This window comes from Anabrus simplex, chromosome 1 (assembly GCF_040414725.1).
Source record: "Anabrus simplex isolate iqAnaSimp1 chromosome 1, ASM4041472v1, whole genome shotgun sequence".
Lineage (NCBI taxonomy): Eukaryota > Metazoa > Arthropoda > Insecta > Orthoptera > Tettigoniidae > Anabrus > Anabrus simplex.
The window spans coordinates 1,074,309,548-1,074,334,374 of record NC_090265.1 but is presented as its reverse complement, the minus strand read 5'-3'; the positions used below and the strand labels follow the sequence as shown (position 1 = coordinate 1,074,334,374).

Here is a 24,827-nt window from a genome sequence, read left to right as displayed (position 1 = left end):
CAACTGTGGGGCTGGTGAAGAAGTTGATAGAACTGATCTAGAGGGTACAGGTACCATCATGTTTAACACGCTGAAAGGGGTAAATTTTTGTAGGACTCAAAGATTAGGGAGGGTTACTACGAAGAACTTTGTAGAAACTATGATAAGATGGTAGCCGTGAAACGGCGAGAAAGCAAGTGTGTTACTCTGTGTCAACATATAGCAAAGCAGAACCAGTGGCAGATATGAAAGATGGTGAAGAAAAAAAGGAAAATATAATGAGGTACCAAGTCCCATTTTAGTACACTGCTACATTCCAAGTATGGGTGGTGTCAATATTTGTAACCAGCAAATGGAGTGCTACCATACATGGATAATAACAAAGAAATGGACTCTCAAAGTATCCCCGCATCTTTTGGATCTCACCTGGGTAAATGCATGGATGAAGTATCAGGATTGAAGAAAGGCTCACATTCCTGCCAAGGATATTTTGGTTTTACTGAGATTTCAAACAGCTTCCTCAGAAGCCCTAATCTCTATGTCAACTAAAAAACAGACAATCAGCAGAAGATGACAACTCCAGCACCAAGGCATCAAGAACTTGGATCACAAAAATCCTTCGTGTGGACAACAGACTTGATGGCTATGACCACTGCCCTGTATAGTTTATGATTTAAAATCAGCAAGGTGCTGCCACTGAAAGGACTCTAAGAGCAGAACTCTTTTTCGATATACAAAATGTAATGTATAATTGTATCTGAACAAAGATTTTAATTGTTTTAAATGGTAAATTAGAATATTTGATCGTATGCATATGTACTCGAGTCTATTTTTTTTGTTGACTGAATGAAGTTCTGACATGCACAACTGTATGTAAAAACTAAAATAAACTTCAAATATATATACTTAAAATGTTAAAAATGACTTTATTAAATGACATAAAAGTCAAGAAAATGCATTACAAAATAAATAAAAATTGTTTAAAAATCCTTCAGAAAATAACAGGTTAGACACAAACTTATGAAGTACAAAAAATAGGCCTTTTATTTGCAGGCTGCTCGAAGACAAATACAATGAATAACGATTGTATACTAAATACAGTAAAATCCCATTATTACACACCCGCTTACAATGCTACCCTATTTATTATACTCTTTTTGTAAGTCCCTGGACAGCTCATATATAATATTGTATATTTTTTACCCCATTATAATGCTTCTAAATTCCACTTATAGCGCTTTTTCCATATCGAAAAAAAAGAGGGAAAATTCCATATAAATTTCATCACATCGTGGATCTGATTTTGTTTTTCGGGTTTATAGGCCACAAGGATTAAAAACTAAGTGACATTTTCTGGAAGGAAGGTATTCACTCATGAGTAAAGTTCCGCTGCATGTATTCAAGATTTGATATGTATATAAGTAGCCATATCGGTAAGTCTTTTATTAATTAGGCTTCAATCTATAATGCAAAGATCTTTTTCATGTTTCTTGTATTTAAGACTTTTACTTCTTTATTGTATTATAGTGTAACGGAAAGCTAAATCACACCAGACCAGAAAGAGATTAGCCATTCGGAGAAAATTTTCAAACAGAAGAAGCTGACATAAAAAAATTTAATTTTGGAAGCACATGATTATAATTTTAAGAAGAGATGATTATTATGTAAAAATTTGTGTTTTTTATGTAATTTTACATATTTTATTTAGATAAACCTTGTATTTTAATTCTAACTTATTTAGAGCAATGTAATTTTAAATATGATATTTCATGTAGATGACATTTCTTGTGCTTTAATGATAACTTGCTAGCAAGATACCCGTGCTTTACTACGTTTTAAAATGCAAGTTATCATTCAAGGTGTTACATTTTGGGGAGTCCACTGTTAGCTGAGCTAGTAAAATACACCCTCAGGTTCTACATCATATGATTTTGGAGAAATTATTATATATTTTCAGATTTAACACTCTTTTAAACCCCAGAGAATTGGAATGTTTTAGAACCCTACCTTATTTCACATACAGGAGCAACCATCATGTGAAATTTCAACCTTGTATGTCAAACAGTTTCAGAAAAAAATATTTATGTTGTCAGGTCTTACCCCCCCCCCCCCCAGTCAAACCATCATCTGAAATTTCAACATCATTTGTCAAACAGTTTCCGAGATATGAATATTTATGTTTTCAGACTTCACCCCCTAGGTCAACACCATAGGGGTATATTATTTTACAACTACTTTTTATTCATAATCTAAGACATATAGGACAATCATCATGTGAAATTTCATGCTCATATTTCAAGCGGTTTGAGAGAAACTAATATTTATGTCATCAGGCCTCACCTCCAGACAACCCCCTTAGGGATGTTCTGTTTCAAGTCCACTTCTTATTTAAAATTTAAGATAAAGGAGCAACCATCATGCAATATTTCAACCTTGAATGTCAAATGGTTTCAGATAAATGAATATATATTTTAGTCTCACTCCCAGTCAATATCCCTTGAGGGAGGGGATATTTTCAGAGCACTTCCTATTTAAATTATAGAACATAGAGAAGAAATCATGTGAAATTTCAACCTCATATGTCAAAAATGAATATTATTGTCATCGGGCCTCACCTCCAATCAAAACAGCTTAGAGGTGTATCGTTTTAAGAAAAGCAAAGTCATCTCCGTACAGACCATGAAGGCCCTTGGAGGGGTGGAAGGCTTCCACTAGCCGTAACCTCGGCACTTCATGGGGTAGAGTGGTTAGCTCCACGCCCGGCCGCCTTTGCCCCCAGGAATTAACCTAGTACTCATTTTTGGTGTAGGCAGAGTGAACCTCGAGGCCAAGTGGAAATCTCGTTTCTTAAATTTTTCGACTTCCTGACGGGGAATCAAACCCACGTCCTTCCAGGTGAACTGAGCACGCCTTTACCGCCTCAGCCAGGCGCCCCCCCCCCCCCCTCGCATTTTTTTAAGACCACTCTGTATTTAAAATCTAAGACAGAAAAATTTCAACCTCTTATGTCAAACAATTTCAGAGAAATTAACATTTTTGTCATCAGACCTCAACACCCGCCCCTCCCTGTCACAACCACTTAAGGGTGTACTGTTTTAACAATATTTCCTATTTAAAATCTGAATTAAAATCTAAAATCTAAAAAAATCTAAGTGATAGGAATGTGAAATTTCAACCTTGTATGTGAAACGGTTTCAGAGAAATTAATATTTACATTGTCAGGCATCAACCTTTGCTCCCCCATCAAAATCCCTTATGAGTGTATTGTTTTAAGACCACTTCATATTTAAAATCTAAGTAATGGGCTATAGGAGCAACCATCATGTGAAGTTTCAACCTTGTATGTCAAACAGTTTCAGAGAAATGAATATTTTTGTCATCAGGCAGCAACCCCGGTCAAAACCCGTTAGGGGTGTATTGTTTCAAGACCACTTTTTATTTAAAATTGAAGACACAGGACAACCATCCTGTGAAATTTCAAGCTCGTATGTCAAATAGTTTGAAAGAAATGAATATTTATGTTGTCAGGCCTCATCCCCCCCCCCCCCCCCAGTCAAATCCCCTTATGGGTGCATTTTTCTAAGATTTTTTTTTTTTTTTGCTAGTTGCTTTACGTCGCACCGACACAGATAGGTCTTATGGCGACGAAGGGATAGGAAAGGGCTAGGAGTGGGAAGGAAGTGGCCGTGGCCTTAATTAAGGTACAGCCCCAGCATTTTCCTGGTGTGAAAATGGGAAACCACGGAACACCATTTTCAGGGCTGCCGACAGTGGGGTTCGAACCTACTATCTCCTGAATACTGGATACTGGCCGCACTTAAGTGACTGCAGTTATCGAGCTCGGTGTTCTAAGATTACTTCTTATTTAAAATCTATTACACATATGAACAACCATCATCTGAAATGTCAATCTTCTTTGTCAAACGGTTTCTGAGAAATGAATATACAGGGTTATTCAAAAAGATGGACCCAATTTAATTAATTTGTATTACACGAATTATACATTGGACATGAACAATCTATATACTAATAAACAGTGGAAGATTAAAAATTGCCAAGGACTATTTACTTTGGTGGCAAAGTGTCTGCTTCTCAGTTCAACGCTTCGAACAAGAACGCCACAGACATGAAGATATTAAGTGATAGGAATGCAAACTTCACCAAACTCAGCAAAGATCTCCCCCATCCCTCAGCTGAGCAATGTGTAGAAGTATGTTCTATGCAAGAATTGGCCTGCACAGTCACCAGAAGTTTAAACACAAACTGCTGTGAATTGAAGTGAGCTATTAACCAGGAAACGAGTAACTGCCACTGCTGCCGACGACGAGAGTAACTGTTAGGAGGTTAGACATCAAGTCCACAAATTGTTTGGTTGAATGTCAACATTTTATTAATATAAATTGAATTACTTTTTGTAGTATTGACGAGGAGGACAAAGATCTTTCCAGTGATTTTCAGTAGTGTCTTATAGGCCTAGTTGCTGTGTTAGCTAAATAATAATATATTGAAATGTTTTATTTCAATACAGTATTTGCTGACAACTAGTTAAGGCTTTCATAAAATAAGGTAACAGTCAAAAGGGACAAAATGACCTAAAATGTTCACATTTTGGCATGACCAAAATATGACCGAACAATTCTAAACAAAATATTCTATTAAAATTGAAAAACCCAAAAAATGCAAATAATGCAAGATAAGAAGGATATATTTGTAATCGAGGTGCCATGAAGAATTTGTATATATTGGAGCATTGTACCTAACCACTCAACAAAAAGAATAAGTATCAACATCTGGGCCTATATATATACATTTTAGTCAGTTTTTTATATACGGACAAAAATTCACACCACCAATTTTCATTCAGCTCTGAGAGGGTTAAGAATGAACATGATGAAAAAAAGTGCATATAAACTGGCTTTGGTGGAGAGTCATGTGAGGTGAATGGAGGAGGATAGGTTACCTACAAGAAAAATGGGTACACTTACTAAGAGAAGCAGAGAGATAAGACGACTATAATTAGATTCAGTTTTTAATGATTTAACAATAAAGATGTGTCAAACTAAATGAGGCCACACAGCTAATTACAAATAGAGGACTGTGGAGATGCTTAGTTAATTTACAGACTTGCTGAAGGAATGGTGAAAGGCATCTGCTATGCATACTTAATGCTATTAAATCTACCGATATGGATCTCTTGCATTTAAGTACTATTTAAGTTGTCGGTTGCAACATGTATCCGAGTAAACATATTCTTCAGCATTTTACATCTTCACACTCGCAATGCTTTGCGAACATGTTTCATATGACTTAGTATCTTGGCATGAAACATACGTCCACAAAGGGCAGGGATGAGCTTGAGGGAGCTTCCGTGCTTGTCATCTATCCTCTTTATGTCATCGTCGTTCCTCTTCAAACACAGTAACTGATATAGAAACGGTGTAGCGCCAAAGTGTATGATTGTCAGCAAGTGTATCCTAGGATTGAGTGCTAATTCCAGCTCTTTTCATGGTCTGATCCTTGAAATATCTCCTCAAAGGAGCTGCGTTAATTTTGTGAGTCATCAATGACGCAATGACGCAAAGATGCAAAGAAAGTGCACGTTTTCAAACTCAAGCAAAAACGTCAGGGGCAAATAAGAGTGAAAGAACACCTGGCGGCAGCAGACAGCTCAGGAACTGCAAAGTATGTCTGATGCCCGAGACCTGCATAACTTCTATGCAGGAATAAAAGAGCTATATGGCCCAACTCGCTCACCCTCTTGGACACTGAAAGCTGCTGATAATGAATGCTGCCACTATTACTGATAGTCGAGAAATCCTAGAGCGTTGGAAAGAACATTTCTCCACTCTTCTCAACAGGAGTTCAAATGCAGCTGAAGACTTCTTTCTCGATGATGTGCCTCTAAATCCCCAACAACCACAGATGGCTCTCTCACCAACATTCAAGAAAATCAAAGCTGCTCTCCGTAAACAAACCTGGCAAGGCTCCTGGCCCAGATAACATTCCTCTGGAACTGATTCAAAGCGGAGGCCTGCCTTTAAAGACCATCGAGACCTTAAAAATGAAACTATCATTACTCTTTTCAAACAATGTGATAGTAGAGTTTGTTGGGGTATATCATTGCTATCTTATAGCAGGTAAAATTCTTGCTAGAATTTTGCTCAATGACCTGCAGATTATTTTCGAGAGGATCCTACCTGAACCGCAGCACGGTTTTCAAACGTCCAGAGGCACAACAGATATGATCTTCTGTGCAAAGTAAATCCAGGAAAAATGCAGAGAACAACAGACTCCATTATACCTAGTGTTCTATGACCTGGAAAAGGCTTTTGACAGTCCCGAGACCAGCTATATGGACAGTACTGAAACACTGGCTGTCTACAGCATTTTGTAGATACGGTCAAGGTTCTTCATGATAACACGCTTGGGAAAATTATTTATCAAAATATTATCTCTGATCTATTTGCAATCACTCACGGATTGAAACAGGGATGTGAGTTTGCTCCAACACTCTTCGCTCATTATCTAGCTGCCATGCTTTATGGAACATCTACAGACAACCAAGGTGTAAAAGGGAGATCACTTCGATTGGACTGTTCAATCTGGCTAAACTTTGCTCCCAAAAGCTTACTAAGATTTCCTCCATTATGGAATTGCAATATGCAGATGACGCTGCCACACCTGCTTTCATACCTGACGAGCTACAACTGTCCGTCAGTCATTTCAAGAGTGCTTGCGATCGTTTTGGTCTCTTCATTAATGTTTAGAAAACCAAAGTACTCGCACAACATATACCTGGGTCGAACCTCCCAGCTTTCAATATCTCCAATGCGGATACTCCACTGGAGCAGGTCGATCGCTTTTTATATCTAGGAAGTATCATCTCAACAAATACTAACTGATCACAGGATGTGGATACAAGAACTGGCACTGCCCACTCAGCATTTGGACGTTTATCCAGTCGTGTCTTCATGAATAAAAAAACGAATCCTCACTGCCATTATTCTTGGCTCTCTAGACCAGGGCCGCCATCTCACCGTCAGATAACACCTCAATTGTAATTATTTAGGCTGAGTGGACCTTGTACCAGCCCTCAGATCGAGGTAAAATCCCCTGACCTGGCCGGGAATTGAACCCAGGGCCTCCGGGTAAGAAGCAAGCACACTACCCCTACACTGCAGGGCCGGCTCTTCATGAATAAGGACCTTACAATGCACACCAAGATCATGGTTTACCATGCTGTTGTCATATCGACACTAGTTTATGGTTGTGAAACTTGGACTCTCTACCGTTAGGATATCAAAAAGCTACAGCGCTTTCATCTGCAAAAACTTAGATCCATCTTGAACATTAATGAGAGGACCATGTCACCAATCTTGCAGTTCTTGAGAAATCGCATGCAATAAGCATTGAGGCTACTATCATTGGCCACCGCCTCAGGTGGACAGGGTACGTCCGTCACATGAGTGAAATCAGGCTTCCCTGTCAACTCCTGTATAGTGAACTCTGCTCTAACACAAGACTGCATGGAGCCCCTTTGAGACTATTTAAGTATGGCACCCTTAAACAACCCAGTTAGAATTCAATTCATAACCATAACCACAGACACCATGCTGTCATTCAGTGTTCCACTCAGTGACATTGAAAATAAGGCACCAAGGAGAAATCTATCATTCAAATAACATGGTGAGGTAATTCTATGATAACTCTTATTCTAGTTATGGTTTCCATATACCGGATGAATTAGCCAACTATTTCTTTGGATTTATGCAACCTGCAGTTTACAATCTAATGAGAAAATATTTTCCCTGTCATCAAAAAAAGTTCTTGAGTACACGACTTGAAATATCCTTATTCATTGCTGACAAACCAGCAATAAGGAAGCAATAATGAATTAACGTATAGAACCATAAAAGAAATGCTCAATGTTGATCAGAAACTGCATCGACACCAAAATGTTACGATATAAGAACAGCTACAAGAGATTTCTCTGTGACCGAGGTTGTTAATGGCCAATATTGTGTTGTGTGTTCAGAGATTCAAACCTAGTGTTAGCAGAATATTTGTATCCATTTATTTCAATCCTATGTGAGTCACAATAATTAACACCCATAGTAATTATGACCACAGATAATATTTGACGTACACAATTTATTGCGATGCAATATGGACAACACATATAGTTGGCTGATATTCCAACCATGTGCTATGGCTTACAAGCTGATGAGAGGGTTGTTCTCAATTGTATTATACACAGCTTTTTCTAATCATCAGATGTCAGTGGCGCATCCCAAAGAGATTCCTTACAAAAGACATAATTTCACATAGCCATCTTTTAACCCTTCATAATTTATCAGAAACTAATAGCCTTCGTCCAGGAAAGCTTTTTTGGTAAAAGCATCATGCTTCTCATCAATTACGCCTTGCTTCTCCATAGAGTAATATCTTATGTTCACAAATTCGTCACTTTACACATATGACCTGAACCTATATACACTACCCTTTCGCTTTCTCATCATTGTGTTGCTCCGAAAACCTTGGATGTGTTACGTCAATGTTAAAACACTAACAAAAATAAAATGTGTACATGATCAACCATCAAATACATTGCTGTATGGAGCATGTACTAGAAAGGCCCATCGTTGTGTCTGGATTTCGAGAATTGCAACTCTCTGCAGCTTGAGATACAGTAGGAACAGGTTTATACGAAATGCATAAGGAATAATTTGCACTACATGTAAGTCTGTGCTTTTTAAAATTATTTTCTTTATTGAAAAATACATGCTTAAGAACATTTTACTGTAACAAAGATTTTAAACGTATATTCACAACTCTACCACTAAAATCAATCTTTTAAACTCTGATAATTCTTAACTGGAAAATATCCTTCTTCATTTTCTTCTCCTTCATGTGCCGTCTTCACGTCAGAAATTGGCAATAATCACTGCAAATTCTTTCTTTCAAGGCTGGCAGTTGAAACAGAGGTGCAGAGATAAGTTCAAACCATTCCCGCAAATTCTCAAGCCAGATCTTCCTCCTCACTGGTCTGTGCTGTCCTTCGATCTTGCCTTCTATGATTAGCTGCTGGAAGCAGTACTTGTTTCAAGTTACGTGGCCAAAATATTGGAATTTCTGTCGCTTGATATTGTGGAGTACCTCCATATCCTTGCCCATCCGATCCAGCACCTCTGTGTTTCTCACTCTGTCGGTCCATGGCATATGAAGCATGCAATGATATAGCCACATTTCAAATGCCTCCGACTTCCTCTCCACCCCTTCATGTCCATACATTAGTGCGGGGAGTATGTAATACTTGAGGGCATGTAGTCTCATTCTCAGACTAAGATCTCTGTGACAACAGATTCTTCATTTTGATAAAGACACTCCTGATTTGCTCAATGTGAATTTTGATTTCCTGGCTGCAGTTCCATTTGTCATTCAGGAAGCACCCAAGACCTTCCACTGGATATCAAGTCAGGTTGGGACCTTCCTGCTACCGTATGACAGATGGTACTATCTGTAACTGTCTGGCTGATGGTCAAGCGGCTATTACCAAACTTGGCTCCCAAAAGCGGAACCAATGGCTGCAGGCAGAGCAGTCCTTCCTTTGGAGAACAGGTGAAGAAACTTTTGTATAAGAATTTACACACACATTCACGAGAAAGGAAAAAATGGTCAACAGTTCAGATGGCAGAAGAGGACCCCAGTCCCAATAGCAGATAAAACTGAGGAACTTTCTCCTGAGAGCAACATCTGTACTTCAGTTAAGTGGTTGCAAAAGGTGTCTATACTCCTGAGGAGCGGCCTAAAGTTAAATCTGGTAATAGGTATAAAATGCCTCTGGGAGTTGACACCCCTACCGTAATAATAGCCAAAATTTGGTATCGTACTTCTAAATTTGCCTCGGAAAAGGTTAGATGGTACCTTGCAAGCAATGCACAGTTCCATAGGTATTAGAGGAGCAGTGAAAAATGAGCAACCAGTAGCCAACATCATGAAGGAGGGCATATTTAACCTTATGACCTGACAGGAAAGGCAGAAGTGGTAGATTTTATAGAGAAAGAGTGTATAAAAATGGGGTTAAGTGAAGTTAAATGGAATGGGAAAGAAGAGAATGAAGAAAGGATATACACTATACTGGAGTGGTGGCCGAGAGACAAAAAACGGAGTGGACCTGAAGGAATTGAAGGAATTATGTGGATACAGTCCCGTACATCAGCAGCAACAACAACAGGATCATTAAAATTAGACTGAGAATGAAGATTGAAGTGAAGGACTACATACAAGTATATGCACCAGAGACAGGGAACAAAGAGGAGGCTCTCAAAGAATTCCTGGATAAACTAGAAAAAGAGGTAACTGATGTCGAAGTGATTATAATGGAAGACTTAAATGCACATGTGGGAAACGAAAGATAAGGAAAGGAAGAATCTGACCATATGGATATGGGAAAAGGAATGAAGAATGAGAGAAACTATTTGAGTATTGTGAGAGGAATGGAATGATTGTGGGCAACATGTGGTTTTGAAAAGAAATTTTAAAAAATCAGCAGGAAAATTACAAGATATGGTTGGGGTGACAGAAGAATAAAATCAGTAATTGATTACTTTCTGGTGGAAAGGACAAATCGCAGAGTTGATAGATAACAGCTTTACCAGGAGAAGCTTCTGATGGAGATCAAAGAGTTGTGATAGCAAAAATGAGAAAGGGGAAAATAGAAAAATTAAAGAAGATTAGAGGAAAATAAAAATTTGGAAATTAAAAGATAAGAGAGTACAGGAAGAATTTAAGGAGGGACTGAAACAAATTCCAGTTACTGAAGTAAGAAATGTGGAAGATGAGTTGTCCAACTTCAAAAGGGCATTTGTGAAGCAGTGTGTGCCTGTGGTAAACACTGACAAGAGTGAAAGGAAGGGTGACACCATTGTGGAATGAGAAGGTGCTTAGTTCACCTTTGACTCTGTTCACCTCGCAGACCTGTCACAATCATGGAGCACATCAAGTAGTGGAAGCTACAAACCTAGGAAAGAAACCTTTGGGATAATTTTGATTCACTCTCTATTAAAATGCTATATGGGATCAAGTTACAGTCCAAATTCAGACAAATGCTAAAGCAATTTTGGGTGTAACAAAATCAGAAATGTGTTTCACAGACAAGCAGATTTGGTGGTGGAATAACAATGTCCAGCATGCCATAAAACTCAAGAAGACTGCCTATAAGAACTGGCTCCAATCCACAACTGATGTCAATCTAGCTAACTATTGCCATTTTAAATCTGCTGCCAAACAGGCTGTTGCAGCAGCTAAGTCTGAACATCTACATGACCATCATGAGCATCACAATAGACCTGAGGGTGCTTACAGGTTAGCAAAGTCTCACTGGAGTAGCCTACACAAGATGTTGCCCACATCATGCACAAACTCTTTCATGCTCTGTGGGATACCTACTTCCCACTAATACTTTTGCAAGATTAAACCCTCTGGGAGGTATAATTCCCACAAACAGTATGTGCTGCCATCTAGCAATGAGTCCAAGAAACACAAAAAAAATTATAGCAATGAAGTTCTTTGACATGTGTCTGTCAAACATGGATATCTGACCAAGAAGGCTGTGAATTGATGTAAACAGAGCTGAAAGTGCACAAAATCGGAGATTTTTCATCCTTACTTCTGAAATCCGAGTGCACGTATGTTTTATTCCATTTTTATGTATTTTTAGTTTATCTTTAAATGTGCTACCATCATATTAGGTCATACATAATGAATATATATATAAAATTATAGCCCATTTATTTAGTGGGAAATATATTACCATTAGTCTGCTCATATGCCACGAGCACGTGTTACTCGATTTTTATTACAAGCATATATACATTTTAATTTCTATAAAAGATCGCATACAGTATTTATCTCTCTCTCTCAAGCATATATACTTAGTCACCTCAAGTATCAAACTATGTGGATCATTTATTATTATCCCAATATATTTTTCTTTATCAAAACTTTTGTACGACTAATGTGTAATATTTTTCAGATGGCTCAGAAAGGGTTGTCAGATCTACAATTACTGGAGACTTTGTATTCTCTTCCTGCTGGTGATGATGACTGAGGAGGAACAAGATGAAGGTGCAGTGACAAAGAGTTCAACTTAATGATACTTGAGGAATCCACCGATGAGTCCACAGCTGGTTATGGAGGGGAGACTCAACAAACTTGGAGTCACTGACCTGCTGACATTTAGGAAAGGATTAGCTCTAAAGCTAACTGACAGCTACATTCAAGAAAGCGGAGAGGTATAGTGGCATTCAAGGTACCAAAGCGAGGTGGTATAGGAGTACCTGATGACATTCGTCAGTCACAGGTAGGTATTCATATGCCAGCACAGGGCAAAGGCTGGTGTAGATGTAGGCAATGTAATACAAAAAATGAGGAGAAACGCTCCAACATCATCTGTTTGGCTTGTCGAGTACCACTTTGTGTAGTTCCTCGTTTTGCTCAATTTCATGAGCAGTAAACTACCTACTAAACCAAAACATTCGGACTATCAGTATTCAGCTCTATAAACATTACAGTGGTGGTTGAAAATTGGTTACAATAAGTGTGTAAAGTTGTTACTCTTTTTTTGGAAATGTGCTGGTTTTATGTTTAAGAATACATGTACATGATGTCCCCCTTCAAATTTGGCAATCTTTAGAATATTTACGACGAGCCAACATTAAAAGTTTTATTGTTCACCGGGAGCTGTATTCATCATTTGCAAAGCTGTGTGTGGGCACCAAACTGGTTTTTTCTAGCATTCAGAAGGGCAATGTATTGATCTGTGTTCGACTGAGTGCGGGGTAGATCACGTGACAAGCCTGTGCTTCCAGCGTGCCACGCGCAGACGACCTGTGCTGCGAGCAAACTTCGAGAACAGTCACAGCCAATTATAAGAGACCCCGTGAACCAATGATCGACTTTAAAAAGTACAAGCCTCCCCAGCCAAGACTATAAAATGCCATGTTCGAAGTAAATCGCTCTCTGCTCTGCTCTACTCTGCTGCTGATATCTACTATCTCTGCTGTCACTCTGCTGCTGCTACTTTTCATCGCAACTACGTGGAAAGAGAACTCTGCCGTGCAAGCAGACAACATCCGCTCTGCTAAAATTAGTGAAAGTTTATTAGCAACTCTTATGGAGTGAATCTCAACATTGGAGATCCAAGTTAAGTTTATTTCTCCACGAGAACATTTAGTAATCCAGCGTGTGTGAACATATTTTAATATTTGTCGTCTTAGTTACAGCCTACACTTCTGGAACGTGACGGAATTTATCCCAGTGAATCGCTGTGTACATCAAGATGGATTATTCCTCTACAATGTGCATCTTAATTTCATCGTGGGACGTCTACTGCCGTGTTTCCATGACTTTCTAAGTATGTGAGGCGCATCTGGTCAGAGAGGGTGACTGACTGGGGAAATGCAGGAATGACTCGACTGCAACCTGGAGTCGAACTTGAGTACCATTTAAATCACAATTAAAATTTACCATTTAAATGTTTATTTTCTTTCTCACCATTGTAAAGCTAGAGGATCTTTATTCTCTAAATCGTAGCTCTATTAGTTCTTGTTGTAGATAGAATTATTTCATTTTCCATTTCTTGAGGTGTCATTGTAGTCGAGTAACATGTGTGTGACTGAAATTTGAAACCTATTGTATTAGCTGTGTAGTCTGTCTTTGAGTGAGTTCCCATACATAGGAGTTAGACATATCTAAAAATCACTGACCACGCGATAAACTTCATTTGTTTGCCTGTGATATTGGGATTAATCTGGATTGGAGTTACGTGTAAAATTTATGAGATAGGATCGAACTTAGTGTCATTTTAAGATCACTTGTATTCTTTAGGATAGAGTCATCTAATTTCACGACATTTCACGAGGACTGATAAATCTAATAATCACTTGAGTAATAATAAAATCAAGTAAAGATCAGGTTAAAAATGGAATTAAATGGTCGTGATCTATAAATTATCTTAGATTCCTTAGGCCTATATGTGAGATTTAATGTGCTCAGTTCATGATGTGCCTGGAATATGGCTGTCCTGTGGGATGTTAACTGGAGAATTTATTATTGGTGAATGACTTTTTGTGGTGTCTTTGGGAGCACAACGTGACTTATTATAAGCGGAGCGCACGTTGAATATAGGCTATTTCACGAATAGAGAGTAATAATAATGTGATTGAGGCTCACGAACACAATATTTGCGACTTGTAACCCATGTGATGGTGATGATTATGGAATCTTATTGGAATCTTCAAATAAATTTCAGAAATTTAGATGAATCTCCATCGTTGTTCAAAGAATATTTCAATCCAAGTGATATCACGAATTTCGATCACTAGTCACTATTGAAGAAAGAGTATTTCCATACACGAATTCATCCTCTGGAAACTATTGATGTGATGGAATTGTGACCATTCATTAAAATTTATAAGGGCAGGATTCGCTGTAGATAGTGTATATAAAAAGTATGTGTTACCTTGTGTGAATGTGGTGTGTGAGTTGTAATTATGAATATTTTCCACGTCTTTCGATTGTTTAATGTGATTTAATCTGGTCGTGCATCTATTGCAATGACACAGATTGTGTTCAATGTTGTTTGTCACCATGAGGACTTATTTAGCGCACCTTAAGGAAGAACTTAATAAGATTAGTGTCGAGTAAGACTAGACTAGGATTTAATTTGCAATTTCTAAAGATTTAGGTGAAAGATCGTCTCATTTTTCCACAAAGGCAAGCGATTTGTAAATTAATCTTCAATTAACCAACACGTGGATGAGAAAATTTTCAACACATTTATATTCAAATTCCAAAATATTTTCAAACCGACTTGAACTTTGAATGCTATGCAAATATAAAAATTAAATGTTCACAAATGGCATAATCAACTTGAATTCAGGTAATAATGAATAATAATAATAATAATAATAATAATAATAATAATAATAATAATAATAAATTGGAAGGATAATTATTTAGAAAAATGTGAAATAGTTGCCATGAGAATTATTTAGTGAGATATACTAGTTGGTAAATATGATCGTGTGATGATAAAGTAAAATGCTACCCAGACAAGGTTAGAGATTATTATTATTATTATTTTTTCTAGGGGTTTTACGTCGCGCCAACACAGATAAGTCTTATGGCGACGATGGGATAGGAAAGGCCTAGGAGTTGGAAGGAAGCGGCCGTGGCCTTAATTAAGGTACAGCCCCAGCATTTGCCTGGTGTGAAAATGGGAAACCACGGAAAACCACTTTCAGGGCTGCCGATAGTGGGATTCGAACCTACTATCTCCCGGATGCAAGAGATTAATAATAATAATAATAATAATAATAATAATAATAATAATAATAATAATAATAATAATAATTATAAAATTTTGAAATTAATTTTGATTTTTCATCAAAGCTTAAATTGGTGTTATTAATGAATGTTACTCACTTTAAACACTGAAATTCATCGAAGTTCAATATTGACCACGTGTTGAGATTACTATAAATTCATGGAAGCTTAGGTTAATTTTTCTCTGGAGTAATAAGCAACATAGCTGCCTGCTAATTTTGTGCAAATATTTATTCAAGTCTCTGGACTCTTTCAGTTAAATACTTTAATTTTTAAAGGCAGTAAAGGCCTAATTTTTTTTCTGTTAATTTTCATTCCAGAACAGTAAAGCTGGAGGACGAGGATTATTTTGGTTATAAAGCACTACATGAAGATCAGACATTATGAAAATTCATTGTAATAAATCCAGCAAGGATATTTTTGTGTTTTTGAACGCTTGTGTGATGATAAAGTAAAATGCTGTTTTAAAATTTATTTTATTTTGCTTGGTCGTCACCCCTTTTCCCTTAAATGCCTCTAAAAACGGAAAGCCTGGAACGAACGGTCCACCTCGGGATATCTCGCTCACTGGCTGGGCTTAGCTCGGCAATAATCAGAGGCAATATATTACTGTGTTATTATTGTTTATTTCTGAGCATCTGCATACCATAATTATCAATTTGAAATGCTAATGTAATCACAGCATTATACCACAGAGGAGACCACTGGAACATATACTTCCCACTAATTCTTTTTCAGAAATGACTCGTGGAAAAAATATAGACAACGTCCTGGTCCATTATATGGTTCCATTTATTGATGTTTCGCAACAAATTTCACTAAGAATATTAACAGAAATAATTTAGTCGCGAAAGGGTAAGACAAAAATGGACACCTTCTGCAAAAAATGTGTTGACTAAAATTGCTGGCACAGTTACTTCGATGCAGTTTACAATGAGGAGTTCCAGCATCAACCAATCCCACCTGTAGATCCTGTAGAAGGTGCAGTGGCTCCAATTGCAGCAGCCGAGTTTATGGTTCCTATTCATGCCATGAAAATCAGCAAGGCAAATGGACCAGATAACATCCTGGCAGATATTTGAAAGATGTTAGGACATCAAGGAGCAGAATTCCTGGCTGAATTCTTTAATGACTCCCTTGAGAGAAATGAGAGTCCTTCCACCTGATAGGTGGAACCATCGCCTCCCCTATCTTTATATCAAACTACCTTTACATATTCCAGATTGAATACTTCTGCCTCTGTAAGTCCTCGGATATACACTTCCTGGTTCATTAATAATAACTGGAATGTCCTTGTCGGAACCTGTTTCTGCCTTTAAGTATCTATACATGTCCTTCCATTGCTCCCTAAAATTCATATGGCTGCAAATTATGTTTGCCATCACGTTACCTTTAGACATTTTAGATTTAGGAGGTCAAACGGACTGTATCACTATTGATCTATCCAAGGGTAGGGTAGATCATGATGATGATACTTCTTGTTTAAAGGGGCCTAACACCTAGATCATCGGCCCCTAATAGTACAAAATCAGATGAAATGCAATGACAATTTAAAATTCCAAAATTCACCCAACGACGAAAATTCAAAACTTGAGGATGAAGAATGAATGGATGAATACGAATGTGAAATAACCAGCAAATCCAACTCTCAATATTAAAAGTTAAAATGAATATTAAAATCAATCCACTGACTAGAATTCAAAAAGACAATGACAAACAATGATCATGAACTTAAAACAATCAGTGGATCAGACACGCAATGCCCCACCTTCCAAGAAACTAACTTAAAACAATGGTATATACTGACCAAGGGACTGCTTCCGAAGCACAATCCTGAATCAATGATGCTTGTTGTCTAAAGGGGCCCAGAGTCCATGTCAATGGCACCTCATAAAGTACTTATCCCTAGTAAAGTACAACCATGATATTTCTCATGTAGCAGTATTAATCACAAGTAACAGACTCACGGTGTTCCTCACATAGTGGGTACTAATCACAGTGACCAGTACTATCCCGTGGTGTTCCTCATATAGTGGGTACTAATCACAGGCAACACAGGCCCACGGCATTACTCATATAGTGGTACTAATCACAAGCAACACCCAGACCCGTGGTGTTTTTCGAAACGTAGACCCATGATGTCCACAACCAGATGCTGAAACACCCCAGTGAGGATAGTCCCTTTTTCTCCTTGGGGTGTTCCAACCGAACCTGGACAGAGGGAAGCCTCGTCATACTGGTGGATACTAACATGGGTACTGTACACCCACAGTGATCCACCCACAAACCCATAGTATTTCTCATATAGTGGTACTAATTGCAAGAAAAGTCAACTCACGGCGTTGCTCGTGTGATGGTACTAATCACAAGTAATCTCATGGCTCCAAATTCAGCATCACTTTGTTGCCCCTTTTAGTTACCTCTTACGGCAGGCAGGCGATATTGTAGGTGTATTCTTTGTCTGCATCCCCCATCCACAGGAGGTAGGGTAGATCATGGGAGACTACTGATGAAAATTAGGACTATTAGACTAGACAAAACAATGGTTGAATGGGTGGCTACATTTCTAGAAAACAGAACTCAAACAATTAGAGTAGATGAAGCGTTATGATGATGATGATGCTTGTTGTTTAAAGGGGCCTAACATCGAGGTCTCTGCCCCTGAAGCGTTATCTGATTCTGTAATGATTAAGGGAGGCGGTGGGGGAAAGGGGCCCCACAGGGTAGTATTACTGAAACTTGGTTTTCTTAAAAATATATATATATATATATATATATATATATATATAAATGATATGAATAAAGATCTGGAACCACAGATAAGGCTATTTGCAGATGACATACTGTGTGGAGTAGTAAATGTGTTGCAGGATTGTGAGCGACTCCAAGTGGACGTAATGTTGAGATAGACAGCAGACAATGATATGAATGTAAATGTGATGAAAAGTCAAGTTATAATTTTCACCAAAATGAAAAGTCTTCTCAGTTTTAATTATTGTGTTGATGGGGTCATAGTATCTCATGGGAAACAACGTAAGTACCTAGGCGTTAATATAAGTAATGATCTTCACTGGAGTAATCATATCAACAAGATTGTTAAGAAAGGATACAGATCCTTTCAAATGTTTATGAGAGTATTCAGGGGTTGTAGTAAGGATGTAAAGGAGAGGGCATATAAGTCTCTGGTAAGATCACAGAGTATGGCTCCAGTGTATGGGACCCTCACCAGGACTACTGGAGTTAAATTAATGAACTTCATTGTTTGTCCGTATTGAACCAAGATTACAACTTATTATAATTTGGGTCCACCTTATTCAATACATAAAAATTGTTGCATAGATGTAATTACAACATATATTTCAATCAGTACTAGTTTCGACTGATTGAAATATGTTGTAATTACATCTACGCAACAATTTTTATGTATTGAATAAGGTGGACCCAAATGATAATAAAGGTTATAGGACTACTTGATACGAGATATGGAAAAAATTCAAAGGAAAGCAGCACAATTTGTTCTGGGTGATTTCCAACAAAGGATTAGTATTACAAAAATTTGCAAACTTTGGGCTGGGAAGACTTTGGAGTAAGGAGATGAAATTCTCGACTATGTGGTAACTTATGTCACTTCAATGTAAAGAATATTCATTGAGGATCCACCTATTCAATACAACATATAATCTCACTTGATTACATATTAAAAAAAGCAAAGTCATCTCCGTACAGGCCATGAAGGCCCTTAGGGGAGTGGAAGGTAAAGGCTTCCACCATCTGTAACCTCGGCACTTGGTGGGGTAGAGTGGTTAGCTCTACGCCCTGCCCCCTTTGTCCCCAGGAATAAACCTGATACTCATTTTTGGTGTAGACTGAGTGAACCCCAGGACCATATGCACCTCCAGAAGAGGAAATCTCATTTCTTGAATTTTAAGACTTCCTGATGGGGAATTGAACACACGTCCTTCCGGGTGAACCAAGCATGACTTTACCACCTCAGCCAGGCAGCTCCTTCTTGATTACATATAAATTTACATTTTAAATTATCAAATTGAGGGACATTATTCACCTCATCTGTGTATACAGATACAACACAAGACAAGCAGCAATAGCCATTAAGATAGGGCTCATCACCTAACCAGAGTTAGCTGCAAGAGAGGAAGTAAGGGGGTAAGTCAGACCAATCTATCTCCCCAATTAATATCTGTTTCTGAATCCATACATTCTCTTCACTTATTTTTTTTCTTCTTTCAAACTTCTAATAAGACAATGCACTACACATTTCATTCTGCAACGACAAATAAGGTCCGAGTTTTTTCTTCCGAGATAACCTTGAGAAGTCCCTTCTTCCGTACAGCAAATAAATACAACAAAAGTAGTCCTACTTCACTGATCCTTCAACTTCACACGATTTTTTTAAAAAAAGCGTGTGTTAAGCTACCAACTTCATAAAGAAAACATTTTCAGCACACATATTGCCAGACTATTTTACACATACAGATGTTTCAAAACAAAAAAATATAAACAGGATGTGAACTGTTTTTATAATTAGTATTGTTTTTTAATTACTGCGTATTTTAGACAAGGGCAACACATTTAGTTTTTAAAATGTTTGTAAGGGACAGATCATCATTAACAGCCCAAGAAAATATGTTAGTAATTTTAATCTTAAAACAATTAGGCTATATGGGCTGAAGATGCCTAAATTAAGATAAAATGTGTCCTGCAATTTGATATTGATATTTGATTTTAAAATGTAAATGTATATGTAATCAAGTGAGATTATATCTAGTATTGAATAGGTGGATCCTCAAGGAATATTCCTCTCTTCATTGCAGTCACATATTGTTCAACACGGACCAAAATCATGAAATTCTTAACCTGCAATATGTGGGATTTTTTGAGCTGTCAGTAGTGAGTTGGTGTGGAATGACATAAGTAGAAGAATAAGCTTGGGTGGAGCTTTTAAAGGTAGTAAAGATCATAATTTGAAGATAAGGATGGCATTCAAGAGGACAGATTGGGGCAAATATTAATTTATAGGATGAGGAGTACGGAATTGGAATAAATTATCAGGGGAAGTGTTTGATAAATTTCCAAGTTTGTTGAAAATATTGAAGAAAGAGCTAGGTAAACAAATTGATGGGGAATCTGCCACCTGGGCTACAACCCTAAATGGAGATCATTGATGACTGACTGGTGACCAGCATTACAGTACCCATCCAGAACGGCAAACGTGACTAAGCGAGCTGGCTGTGCAGTTAAGGTTCCATAGCTGCGAGCTTGCATTCAGGAGATGGTGGGTTCAAATCTCACCTCAGCAGACCTGAAAGCAGAATCCTAAGACAGGCACTCCAGAGAGTAGAGATGGAGACTCGCTGCAGGGTGATGCTCGTTTGTTGTTAGTTCACAGGAGTGCTGATGCGAGTCTTTAGGTGTTGCCAACTGTTGTAGAAGGTTTAATGGGAAAGGAAGATTTAGTTTAACAATGGCCATGGCAGTGTGCGGAGGCTGTGAGTTGAAAATTAGCAATATTACTTTTCTTGAGATTAATTTGGAGGATGTCTAAAAACTTTTTGAACGGCACAGGTCTTCTGAACAGCCACAGAACTGTACTCTCTTCTGCATTAAGGTTGGTTTTAAATTTACCTTTTGTTACACTTCTTTTCACATGTCTGTCTCTGTTTTTGCCAGTGCGTATTTCGTTCATTGGTCTGCACACATCCTGGATAGTAACAAAAGAACTATCTGCCTAACGCATCAGAGGTGTTTAGCAAAAAGCCTCTCAAAGGGAACGAGCCCCCCGCTATGAGTCAGCCATTGGCTCACATTGTTGGTACCAGCGACATGTGTTTATGATCTATTAGTGAGGAAAATTATCCTGACAGCAGTGCCTTCTAAGTTCCATAGTGGCAAAGAGGGAAATAAATGAAGTATGGCAGAGTTTCATATGAAAATAGTGTTCTTTTTCCAAATTACTTATTGTTTCCTTCACAGCTTTTATTTACTTGTGTTGTTATTCTGCACTGGATTGGTAACAAAAGCTCAAAGTTCTGATTTCTCGGAATGACATCATGTCAGCCGATGTATCAATCAATCAATCAATCAATCAATCAATCAATCAATCAATGCTGATCTGCACTTAGGGCAGTCACCCAGATGGCAGATTACCTATCTGTTGTTTGCCTAGCCTTTTCTTAAATAATTGCAAAGAATTTTGAAGTTTATTGAACATCTCCCTCAGTAAATTATTACAATCCCTAACTCTTCTTGCTATAAATTAATATTTTCTCCAGTTGGTCTTCCTGAGTGGCAGTGCTAGTAGTTGTTCAACTAATGGACAGTGGTGTGTGAAATATTTCATTAGGTTATAAAAGTAAATGTACTTTTTGGGATGGGCTGGGTGAGACCCTGGCATTCATAATAAACACATTTCTCCTCTACAAGCATTTTGAGGTAATATTTCCATATTTTATATGCTGGAATGCCTCTTCAAGGATTCCAACTCCTTGACAATAGTTTCCATGGTTTCCCATTTTCACACCATGTGACTGCTGATATACAGACCCCTTAGCAATGGTCTCTGCTTTGTGCTAGTTAGTGACTCCCAAAACAGACTTGAACAACAACTTGTTAACTAGTGGAAAGAAAGGCTGCACCCAAATATACTGCGGCTTAATCTCTGTAAGACTGAGTACCTGGGATGTGGCTTGTTAACTAGTAGAAAGAAAGGCTGCACCCAAATATACTGCAGCTTAATCTCTGTAAGACTGAGTACCTGGGATGTGGCACTCATACAAATGGAATAATTCTGGCCAATGGAATTTCTCTTACGAAGTCCTGCAAGTTCAGACATCTTGAACCACCCTGTCAGCAGATGGTGGCACACTCCACGATGTTCGAGCTTGAGTAAACGCTGCCTGACTTCAAAAAGCCCCAGGTCACAGATGTCCTCTGTGACATTTCCCTCAATCTGAAGCCAAAAGTATACTGAACAGTTGACCGCTCAGTAGCTCTCTATGTTCTACTACGAGACATGAGCAGATGCTTAACCCTGATGGATGGAGGCCCAGAGGACACCCAAAAAATGCTGGAAGGTTAGTGTACGCGAGGATATGCAGCACGTTGGCGTAGAACCTGCTGATACCATAGATCGGACGAAGTGGAAGGCCCAGTGAGGACTAGCAGACCCCTCACTTGACGGAAAAAATGAAAAGGAGAAAGATTATTTTAAATTTCCTTAGTACTTCCTTTATTATTGTGTTTGAGTCCTTATGCACAATATCTGTGTAGGCCTACAGCAAATATTTGGGAGCTCTTTTAAGGTAAGTAACAACAAAATATGGCAATCTGGTTTGATAAACTAGAAGAAGAAGAGTGGGCTTATCGGATTACCCTGTAATACGCCTCTCGTCTGCACGATAGACCCTGATGTTTATAAGAAAAGGTCTTCATTGAGGTTGTAAATAAACGTTACAGATGTTTATGAGGGTAATTACAAGTTCTAGCGAGGATGTAAAGGAGAGGGCATAGAAGCCTAACTCTCTGGTAAAACACCTTAATTAGAGTATGGTTCCAGGGTAAGGGACCCATACTACGATTACTTGATACGAGAACTGGAAAAATCCCAAACAAAAAAAGCAAGATTTGTTCAGGGTGACTTCCAACAGAAAAGTAGCGTCATGAAAATGTTGCAACATTTTGGGATGGGAGGACTTGGGGGTAAAGAGAAACTGAACTAAAGTGTCAGTGGAAAGATGGCGTGAAATGACATCAATAAACAAATAAGCTTGAGCGGAGCTTTTAAAAAAGTAGGGAAGATCATAATATGAAGATAAAGATGGAATTCAAGAAGAAAAATTGGGGCAAATATTCATTTATAGGAACAGGAAGTAGGTATTCGAATAATCTACAAAGGGAGATGTTCAAACTTTTTGAAATTATTTAAGGAAAGGCTAGGTAAACAATTGACAGGGAATCTGCCACCTGGATGACAGCCCTAAATCCAGATCAGCAATAAAATAAAAATTAAAAATAATCTGGATCTGTACTCACCTTCCAATTCATCTCCAATTGAAAAATATATCAATGTTAGATTTAAATGTTCTAATTAAGGTCACTATGTCATCAATATCTTCTAGGGGACACGTTATCCTTTGTGCGATTAGAAAATAAACAACCAGTGTTTCTATCCTCCATTTAAGTAATTCTAAAGAGCAAAGATATTAAAAAATTGTAACAACTTGAACAGAAACACAAAGAAACTACGATTAACAAGGTAGCCTATAATTTCGTAAACTGCCTTGACATGTCATGTCTCTACTGAAATTGCATTTGGTGACAATCTAATTTACAAAGCCATAGATTGGAAAAGGTAAATATTAGGCCTAAACATACAGGTTGATGTCTAAACATGTCATATATAACATTCAAAGTAATTTAATTCTTAACATGGGTTAGCCAAAGAAAACTAATTTATTAAGAGTATTTGCCAACACTTAAAAAAAGCATTTATTAACCTCAAATAGACGTGGGCGTTTATCATAACCCAATCGAATATCAAGTATAAATATTTCACCGAATTTCCGTAAATAATCAAGCAATGTATCAAATGAATTAACCAAAGCCAGTGGCGAAAAATCGTGCTCGGTGGGTGGAGCCGCTATTAATCATACACTTAGCAGCACGAATGCACATTACACGGAGCAGGAATCCTTGTTTATAACTATGAAACTTGTCACAATGCAATGACAACTTACCTGAGAAAGTAAGCAGGGTAGCTAAACTGACGTACGCCGTTTGTAATCCAAGAATACCTGTATCAAGGACCTCGCCTAGTCTATAATCATCCGTCCTTCCGTCCTTTGTGAGTATTCCAAAACGCACTGTATTAACAATAACTTCACGATTTCAACAGCATTCATCTGCAGTAGTATCGGTCTCGTCTGTACAGCTCTGTCGTTTGCGATCAAACCACTTGCCATTCATCCTCAGAACACACTTCCTTCAGCATTTTGCTTTTGACATGACATGCGCGATTCTTTATCGTTTACAGCTGGCGTTATCGGGCAATCCGGCAATATCCCAATAATATCTATGGTTGAAGATGTACAAGTATGGTTAAATGAAATATAATTAAAACTTAGTGCTGCCCTTTGCGTACAATTTTCCTACTACAATACCAATCCCTTCAAACAAAGTTTACGTAATATAAAGTTAGAGGACACCACATATGCAACACGCGTAACTGACGAGAGTGCATCATCATAAGCTGACAGGTGGTGATGGTGATTTCAATTTTATGAACAAATACAACCAGGCAACCATCCTCTCGTAACAGTATTCAACGAGAGAAAAGTAAGGGGTCTCACTCTTCAAAAAATGAAGGTACCGATAAAAGAAAGGAAAAGGGCACGAAGGGCAAGAAAATGAAGGACTGGCTTGGCTTTTCAAACCTAAGGCCGTCG

General features: G+C 38.0%; 1 protein-coding gene across 4 annotated transcripts in view; it reads right to left on the bottom strand.

Annotated features, from left to right (window-relative positions):
- LOC136857997 (transmembrane and coiled-coil domains protein 2) overlaps positions 1 to 24,467 on the bottom strand; it is a 267,616-nt gene extending 243,149 nt beyond the window's left edge. For 3 of the 4 annotated variants that reach the window (XR_010858585.2, XR_010858584.2, XM_067137170.2), the window contains exon 1: positions 24,120 to 24,467. The gene's annotated coding sequence lies outside the window, so the exon portion shown is untranslated. The remainder of the gene's footprint in view (positions 1 to 24,119) is intronic. The other variant, XM_067137174.2, reaches the window with a different exon arrangement.
- Between the last annotated feature and the right edge of the window lie 360 nt (positions 24,468 to 24,827).